Here is a 9,126-nt window from a genome sequence, read left to right on the forward strand (position 1 = left end):
GGAAACAAGTTGTTCTATGGCACTTAGTTTTCCACTGTCTCAGCCAGATGAGCAGATCGGCCCCATGGCTGCCCAGCCGCAGGCGGCAACGTGAGGGAAGGCGCCAGGCCCAACAGTGCCCTAGGAAGCAGCTACAGCAGCCGGGGCGCTCCGCACTTCCCAGCATCAGGAGATGGCCAGGCGGTCTGCTTGCCACCTCCTGCTCTGACAAACACGTTTTCTGTGCTGGAAGGGGATTTCTACCTCGCTTAGTCTGTGCTAGAAGTGAACTATCAACCTCTCTGAATTTGGGGTGACTTTGGGAACCTGGAGAACTGGCACAGAGAGACCGCCTCCCATCCCTTCCATTCCCTGAGGGCTTTTTGAGGCAATGGAAATGGAACACATAGAAGAACTTGCATCCCATCAGCTGGCAGTAATTTTCGGCATCATTTTCTCCCCTCATTTCTTCTCTCTCATCAAGGCAATAAAATCAGAGCGGATTGGGAGGAGTGAGGCTAGGGAACAGAGGCAGAGCTTAGAGTTAAAACCTCCACACTCCAGGTTCTTAATGGACAAATTCCTGAGACAGCACTTCCTGTTCTCTCCATCTGAGGGTAGGAGATCCCCAAGGGAGATGAGCAATAATATATTCTCTTACAAAAGCAATGCAATAGCCTGCGTTGGGAGGCCGTGGCACAAACCAGCGCTGCGGACAGGCTGCCTCTCCTTGGCTTGTAGATGTCCCTTGGAGAGATGGTGTCTCCCCTTCCTGGCACTGCTGTATTTTGATAAGATGGGGTTTCAGTGGCAATACTGGCTTTTATGAGAAAACAGCCTCCCTCCTTTCTCCCACCCTTTTCTTTCTCTATTTATTTTACTTTTAAACTGGCTCTGTTCCTAGATCTGGGTCACAGCCCAGCCCTTCCGCACTGGAGACAGAGCAATCGTCCGAGGGGATGGAGAGGACGTGAGTGAGGGAAATGGCAGAGGCAGCAGCAGATGGCCTCACCATAAAATGCCAAACCCTTGTTTTTCGCCAAACCGGTGTTTGACTACAGTTCTAATCTGAACCAGCACCTCTGGCTTATAATTTATTTTCTTACTCCTGGCCCATGTCTTTCTCGTGCTTGAGCAGAATCACTGCTGAACAGTTCATCCATTTTTCCTCTTAAATAGAGACATTAACCCTCTTTTCACATGCTCTTGTGCAAGATAATGAAACCTTTGAAAGAAGAGGGGAAGGACCTGCTAACATGTAATTTAATGTAGCCATGGAGCCATCTGCTGGGAATCTCGTCATGTAGCTCAAGGGAGACAAGGGCTGGGCTTGCTGGCATAGGAGGGAGTTTTGTAAGGGAAAACAGGGCAAGCAGGAGGAGAAGTTTGTGAAGGAGAAGCTTAGCCAAGGTGGCCACATGTCACACTGCAGATGTCTGTCCTGTACTCCCAGAAGAGAAGTATCTGAAAGCCCAATTCAGTGGTGCCACGCTTCTACGCAGGAGTCCTAAAATAGCAGGGGATAACACCCCTCAGAGCATCACCATGAGGCCTGTGGGATAAAACACCATCCTGGTGAAAGGAGCAATTCTCTGTCTCCCTCTGTCTGCAGAGTCTGTATACACTGGCCCGCGCTCACGGAGGCTTATTAGTGCAATTAAGTTAGTTAAGGGCCGGACCTTTTGCTGACATGGTTCTGCTGATAAAAGCCTGATAAAAGCCAGCTGCAGCTCTGCTGGCACAGGCAGGAAGATTGTGTCTTTAGTCTCGCTGAGATACCCAGGGCAAGAAATTCTTCCTCATGCAGACAAGCCCTTGTGCTCAACACCATGCAAATGTCCCCTCACATGTTGTGTGTTTTGTGTGCCTTTACTACAGACACTGTAATAGCCTGTAGTAGAGTGCAAAACACTGTTTTCAGTGAAAAGCCATGCTTTGAGATTCACAACAGCACCCGAAATGTCTTCCCAAAACAAGCCTGAATGAGGAAAGCCAGATGGATTCCCAAACACTACTAGCCTGTGCTCAGCACCTCCAAGAAACTTGTGTGACTGCCAGATGGATGGATGCGGCCCTTGCTAATCCCTCCTGTTCAAGAGAGGGCAGTAGCCTGCTTTGCTGGCTGGACCTTCTCGGGGCGGTGTGATATGCCCAGTACAGGTTGGTGGCTATTCCTGCAGCTCCCTTGGTGGTGATTTGCATGTGAAATGTAATTATCTCCCCGCTTGCCTCAGAACCGAATAAGACAGTCCGCAGGCTTTACTGATCACATCGGCAAGGCGCTGGGCTTGATGAGGACTCCCAGCTCCCACAGCAATAAGTAAGAGTGATGGATCTGATGAAAGGAATACCGTACATTTAGAGGCAATAATTGAATGCACAGGAAAACCTCACCACCAACAATTCACTGATCTGACTACCAGAAGTGTAGAAGCCACTTATTTGTCACCAAGTCTTGGATGAAAGCTTTGCAGAAACAGCCTCAGCCATCCCTGCTTAGAAAGGTGACGGCTCATCGCACTCCTAGTTATCACAGGATAAACTCCTACAGAATCGGTAGGTGACTGCAGGGTTAACAGGATCTGTCTGGGACGTTACGAACGTGCAGAGAGTGCCAGTACCGTGTCCCCTAGGTGCTATTAAAACCCCACAACCTCAAACTCCTCCAGAGCTCAGTGCTCGCTATGAGGCCGCTGCGTACACATGGCCGACACAAGCAAGGTGCTGCTCCTCACCTGGCAGCGCATCGCTCCAAGCTGCCGAGCAGCTTGCCCTTCATGAGCATAAGCTTATTTAAACACTGCAGAGCGCATCTGTACGTGCAAGGAACCGGTTCCCTCTGCCAGCCCTTGATTCTGCTCGTCTCACCCAAGCAGCTGCTGCGGGTGGAGACTGTTTTCCTCACCGTGCGGCTTGCCCGTGTGCCTCGTGCGTTCAGCTTGGCACTGCTGATCTCCAGGAATTCAGCTCTGTCCCGAGCTTGGGATGAGTTTACAATGGAGGCAGCTAATTAAAAAAAAAAAAAAAAACACACACAAAAACCCCCCATAACTCTTGCTGCGTCTGGCTCGCTTCCACCCCAGCCGCTTTGTCCGATGCAGTCAACTCAGGCATTGCCACCTGCCCTGTCACCTTTAGGAGGGACTCTGGGCCCAGTTCGTGTGTTTTCAAACAGTGGCCACAGCCAGTTAAGGGCAAAAATAAGTTTTGCATAAGGGGCAATATATTGTTGGACTTTCCCCTCGCAGTACAGACAAGAGCTCAGCCTGCAACCATGGGTTAGTGACAGCAAAACCGACAGCAAAAAGGGAACACTTGTTGGTCTGTTGCCCTTGTACAGGAAGTGCTCCCACCACGCAGCCAGGTGGCAGGTAAAAATCAGGCTGCACAGGAATGTGTAAAATTACCCTGTTTAGTTAACCTTGAATCCCTCCTACTCTTTGGAGAGCCTGTGTTCCCAATTCCTTGAACTACATAATGGGACGATTGCTGGAGTATTTTATTTTGGTTGTGTGCACACCAAGGAGGGCAGGTGGGTAATCCGCGGGAGATCGCGTAGGGCAGCAGCGGTGATGCTTTCGGAGCGTGTTACTGAGCTCTGCAGAACTGGCTGCAGTTGACATCACAGCTAAACAGCATCCGGCTTCAGAATAAGTCCTGCCAAAAACACCACGGGCAGGGTGCTCTGCTCCGGGGCCAGCCATTCCTACAGCCCCTCACTGCTCCCAAAGCGGGCTGGGGTTTGACCTCAAGGGAAAATGGCAGGAAGCCAAAGCCTCACCCGTGCTGGAAGATGTGCCAAAGCCAAGAGAGCCACCCATGGCCGGCAGGGGCCTGGGGTCCTCTACCTACAGCCCTGCTCCTATAGCAGCTGCGCGAGCTTCCCGCTCCCCTCTGCACTGAGTGCAAAACTGCAGCAGCAAGAGCTCTATTTTCACAAGCATAACTTATTTTCTAGAGGAAGGATGTGGGGAATAGCACTTGGCTGGCACAGCAGCATTCACGCTAGGACTTTGCTAGAGTCATATGCCAATAAACAGGCCAGGAGGTGCCAGCCGGAGCAGGCAGGTCCCTCCCGCTCCGCACGGAGCGCAGGGCAAGCGCTGCTGGCAGAGGTGCTTCCCGACGTGTTGCCTCTCCTGTTTATGCCAAATGGAGACCTCAGTTCCAGAAGGGCCCAGAGGCTTCACGGAGCAAAGGATTTGCAAATAGTTGGCCTATTCTGCAAGTGCTGCAAAGAGCAGTTAATGTCTCCTTTTTGCATGACTCATTATTTTTCATGCCAGCATGAAAACGACAACTTGGATGCACAGAAATGGACAGAGAGTTACAGAAGTTTGCCCTTTTTTTAATTATTAAGGAAAAGTGACTATATTTTTCCACTGGTGTTTTTCGGTCCATGGCTTGCAGGGAAACGCTGGCAAGAGTCTGGGAGCTGACCTGGGAAAGGCGGACAGGGAGGAGGCCAGGCAGCCCTGCAGCGCCCTCGGCCGCTGCAGCTCTTAGTGCACAGGATCCTAAATCTCTAAATCCTAAATCAATCCCAAATCCAACCCGCAGCAGAAGGCAGCTTCCCTTGCTGCTGGTCAAGCCGTGTCGGCAGCAGCCTCTGTCACTCCCTTGCGCCTTCTCTTACCTCAGAGACCTTGCAGCTGCCTCCCACACAGGCAGATACTCCAGAAAAAGAGGAAAACAGGGTCTCCTTCATGGAGAAGGTGGCAGCAGAGAGCTGCTGAGATCCCTGCTGCCTCAGGCTGCCTGCTCTGCAGTGCACTTGCCTCCCTTTTAGGATAGCAAATATATCTGCCCTTTGGTGTGTGTGTCCGCTGGCACAGGTACACGAGCAGGGGATGGCAGGAAAAGTCTCGCATTCTCTACTTGACAAGGTTGGTCCAATGCAGCGGAGAGGGAAATGGCTCTCGGTGCTTGACAGGTAATGGAGAAAGAGATAAAACTGCTAAGAGAAGGGAAGAGAAGATGATCTTCAAGCAGCAAAGGAGGAAGAGAAGATGATCTTCAAGCAGCAAAGGAGGGGATTCCAAGAGGAGAATGAAGAGGGGACATGGATGAGCCCTTGATGAATGGGGCCAAAGCCAAATAGCAGAATATACCCCTCCAACTAAAACCTGTGAAGCTGGGCTGGAATAACGCAGAGGAAAAGAGCTCCATTTAAAGTGGGCAAGGAGGAACCAGAGGCATCTCGGAGGTCGGGATCCCTGGGCTGCCAGGAGCGGCCCCAGCGTGGGAGCTCTCAGACGGGGGGACAGGACTTAGAGACTTTCCCACGTGAAGGTGTGGAGCTTTGGTGTGAGTCGGACACTGGCAAAAAGAAAGAAAAAGCAGGGTAACCCACCAAAATAGTGCCAGCTGGGTTCTTTGTGTGGCATTTGCTTTCTTTTTCTTTTCTTTGGCATGATTTTGAACAGCGAAGGAGTAGGAGTCAGGTCATGAGTGGAAGAGAATTGCTGCCTGAGGCGGCAGCCGCTGCTGCCCAGTGTGGAGCACCAGCAGCTGCTGCCTGAGGGATCAACCACAGAGCCAGAAGGATCTTCCCTCCTTCCTCTAAAGGCGAAAACTGAAAATGTTCCAACCTGTATGGAGACCTCAGTGCCTCTGAAATGCAAAAAAAAAAAAAAAAAAAACAAAAAAAACAGCAAAACAAAATACTTTAATACTTTTGTTGCAAATGCCATGATTTTGGGAGACAAACACTTCCTTATCTCAAAAACTAGCTAGAAAAGACAGGAATCATTTAGCAAGACTGGTAAGAGCGAAGCCTGCGTATGTGTAAAGCACCAAGCAGCAGAGGAAGGGAAGCACAAGGAAAGTAAATGAAAAAAATCTCCAGCCAAAACCACTTTGAGAATAAAAACTCATGGAGTTTATCAGTGCAAGTGAACCTGGGGCCACAGAAAGGCAGTGTATCTGTGGTCAAATCCTAACAGGCACCCAAAACTTTGTGTTCATTGCACTGCCTTCTGGTGTTGAAGCATTGGAGCAAAAGGTGTTTCATATTTGTAGTATTTTCTCAATAACTGTGAGACTTTAGCATTAAAAGAAAAAAAAAAGAATTTTCTAAAAAGAGAGATTTTTCTTAAAAAAAAAAGCAGCCCCAACCAAACTCCAACCTGAACCCAGGAAAGCCGCCTCCGTGTAGGTTGGAGCTATGTGGGAAAAAAAAGGTAAAGATGGTCCTTTCTTTTTCCTTAGTTTCTCTGTTTTTACTTTATTATTATTTTTTTTAATTCAACTGCAAAGAGAGTTGCTTCCTTGACCACACAAGGAATTGATGGAACTGTTGGGAGTCCAGACAGCACAGTTCTTTGGCACACCCGAGCCCTTGGATCAGTTCGTATAGAACACTCCCCGCCGAGGCTGGGCTCGGAGCGTCGTGCGGGCTCCTGCAGAGCCCGCACCACGCGCCGCGCTCTGCGTCTCTCACAGGGCCCCAGGGACCTGCAGGACGGGCGGGCACAGTGAGGAGCGGTTGTGACAGAGGAGCTGCTCACACCTCCCTGCTTCAGGCTGCACATGCATTTCAGAAGCAAAGGCAACTCAGTCACACGTCCTGCCACCCCCCAAACCTGCCCTTCCCCAAATCAGCCACGTCTCACAGCACAAAGGCAGGCTGAAGTTCAACAGCATCTAAACATCCCGTTCCCTTCAGTCCAACCTCCCCCCTCCCCAGGCAGCCTCCTACTCACTGCCACTTGCTTTCCCTCCCAGCCTCCCGCTGCCACCTCCTGCCTCCTCGGGGCCCTCGCTCCCCTCCCTGGGAAGGCTGGGATAGGGAGCCAGCCCCGGGCACCCTGTGCCCCTGCTCCCCCCCGCAGCCCCTGGCTGGGGCAGCCCTTTGATCTTTTCGAGAGTGTTTGCGAGATGCTTATGCGTCCCCGCCGCCGCTTTCTTCCAGCCTTTCCATGTGTCTGCGGCTCTTATCAACTCTTCGGCAGAGAATACACGAACGGGAGGGAGATGCTCAGCCGCCGTCTCGCACCTCCCAGGAAAGGCCTTGCTCCACCGCCTCACATCCCCCTCCACTCGCAAGAGCCGATTCCTTCCTGGTGGCAAAAACAACGTAGACAAGGAGAGACAGTGGTACAGTGGTCAAACCAAAAATACATTACTACACACAGAGAGCAGCAGCTGAGTGCTAGGCCAGCGGATGCCGCTGGCAGCACCGCTCCGGCTCTGGGACATGGCAGCACACATGGCATTGCGGGAATCTCTGCCCCGACGGGGCTTGGGCGCCATCCTTGGGAGCGGGGGGACAGCGTGAGCTGGCAGGAGGGGCACCCGGGACACGGCGCCCCGGCCGCACCGAGGGGCTCAGGGCACTCAGGGATGCAGTGGGACACCCGCTCCATGTCGGAGCGAGGGCAACGTGCTGCCGCCTCCCCCAGTGCTGCCTCACTGCGGCCGCGAGGCCTGGACACAGGAATCGCTGAAGGACAACGTTCAACTGCAAACATGACCGCACAGCCCCAGGAGTCAGGACTAGGAGCCTGCATGGGCCTCAATGCATAGATGTGCTCTGGGAAGACCTGATAAAGCTCTGAAAGCATTTGGAGGTTATGAAGAGCGTGGTTAGAGGAGTCACACCATAAGGAGGAGCAATCAGAGGGAAATTAAGCATTCATCTTAAAGAGTTCCTCCTGGGCAGAAAGAAAAACACCCTCAAAACCAAAGGCTGGCATGCAGTAATGATTTTTGCTATTAGGGCCCCATTACAGAAGCTGGAAATTAGAAAGCATTTTCACACCAGCAAAAGCTCTGGAGCAAATGAGGTTCCGTGACCATAAAAATGTCTCCGGTCCACAATCAATTTTATTTGTGAGAACCAGTATTAGTTATTCAGGCAAAAGATGATTTTCTTCAATGTATCTTAGACTTAGGCTAGGTCTCAACAGCAAAAAAGTATTTTGATGCTCTTTTCTTTTTTCTTTTCTTTTCTTTTCTTTTCTTTTCTTTTCTTTTCTTTTCTTTTCTTTTCTTTTCTTTTCTTTTCTTTTCTTTTCTTTTTTTAAAAAAAAGCTCTCTTAATGAGAATGAAATCCATCTAGTGTGACTGCTGCTCCTCAGGGTGTCCATATCCCAGCACAAGCTTTTGAACCTGTGGGATAATTGAAATTAAAACCGATATAAAAAATAGGTCCCCGAGATAACAAGGTTTTGCAGGCTCAGGCAAACCAGTCGGGTAGAGGAGAGAGACCTGAACTTGCACTACTAAGAAGCCCCACATTATTTTTAGATACTCCAGGGCACTGGATTGAAGAGAGCACACAGCTCGGCCTCCATGCTGGACTGTTCCCATCATCACCTACACGAGGTAGCACCTGCTGCTTCTTGAAGCTACGAGGTATCACACCACTCGTATTGCAAGCTCTAGCACAAACAAATTTTAGTTCATGCAAGTTATCTTTTCATACTGTAGTGAAGTTGACTTTTCGTCCTTTTTATAGTCATTAAATAACGCCTGTCTCCTCATGCAAGCCTGGGGCCTGGGAAATGTCTCTAGTTGTTTTCCCACAGGGAAGCACATTAGCTGCTGTCCGGAGCGGGTTCTTGGGGCACTTTGGCCACTGCAGAGCGCAAGGGGACGGCGCAGGGAGCACAAGCGCCTACAGAAGCTGCGCTCCGAGATCAAAGCATGAGCCCATTTCCCCATTTATGAGTTGGGAATAGGTCTATTAGCTCCCAGCACTTGCTCTTCCTGGGGACGTGGGCAATATACATTGATGAAACCCTTGTCCCAAGGGAAGTCTGAGGCTGGAAAGGGCCGGGCAGCGGAGGGCCCAGGCCTGCCCTGGCCTCATCCTCCTTCATGCCCGGTCCAGGCGCTGGGGGCAGCCCCAGAAGGGATGTCCTCGCATTTCTCCTCCACAGAACGCGCCATCTCTCCCAATGGCACAGCCAAGGCCAGGCCTTGGTGGGGTTAGCGACAGCAGTGGCCATCAGTTCTCCATCGCCCTCTTTGTCATGATTCCCCGCTCATACAAGGCAGCTCGAGCGGCTGCCCCTGCCTGAAGCAGTCGGCCCCGTTGCCTCCCTTTCCAGGCTCCTTCCCAAGCTGCCGGCCCAAGCTGGGACATGATCTTAACACAACCATCCCTGCCCTCCCTGCTCCATTGGGCCTTGGTCACCCTG

Source organism: Tinamus guttatus, unplaced genomic scaffold, assembly GCF_059628265.1.
Source record: "Tinamus guttatus ecotype Peru unplaced genomic scaffold, ASM5962826v1 Tinamus_guttatus_pri_ptg000033l, whole genome shotgun sequence".
NCBI classification, from domain to species: domain Eukaryota; kingdom Metazoa; phylum Chordata; class Aves; order Tinamiformes; family Tinamidae; genus Tinamus; species Tinamus guttatus.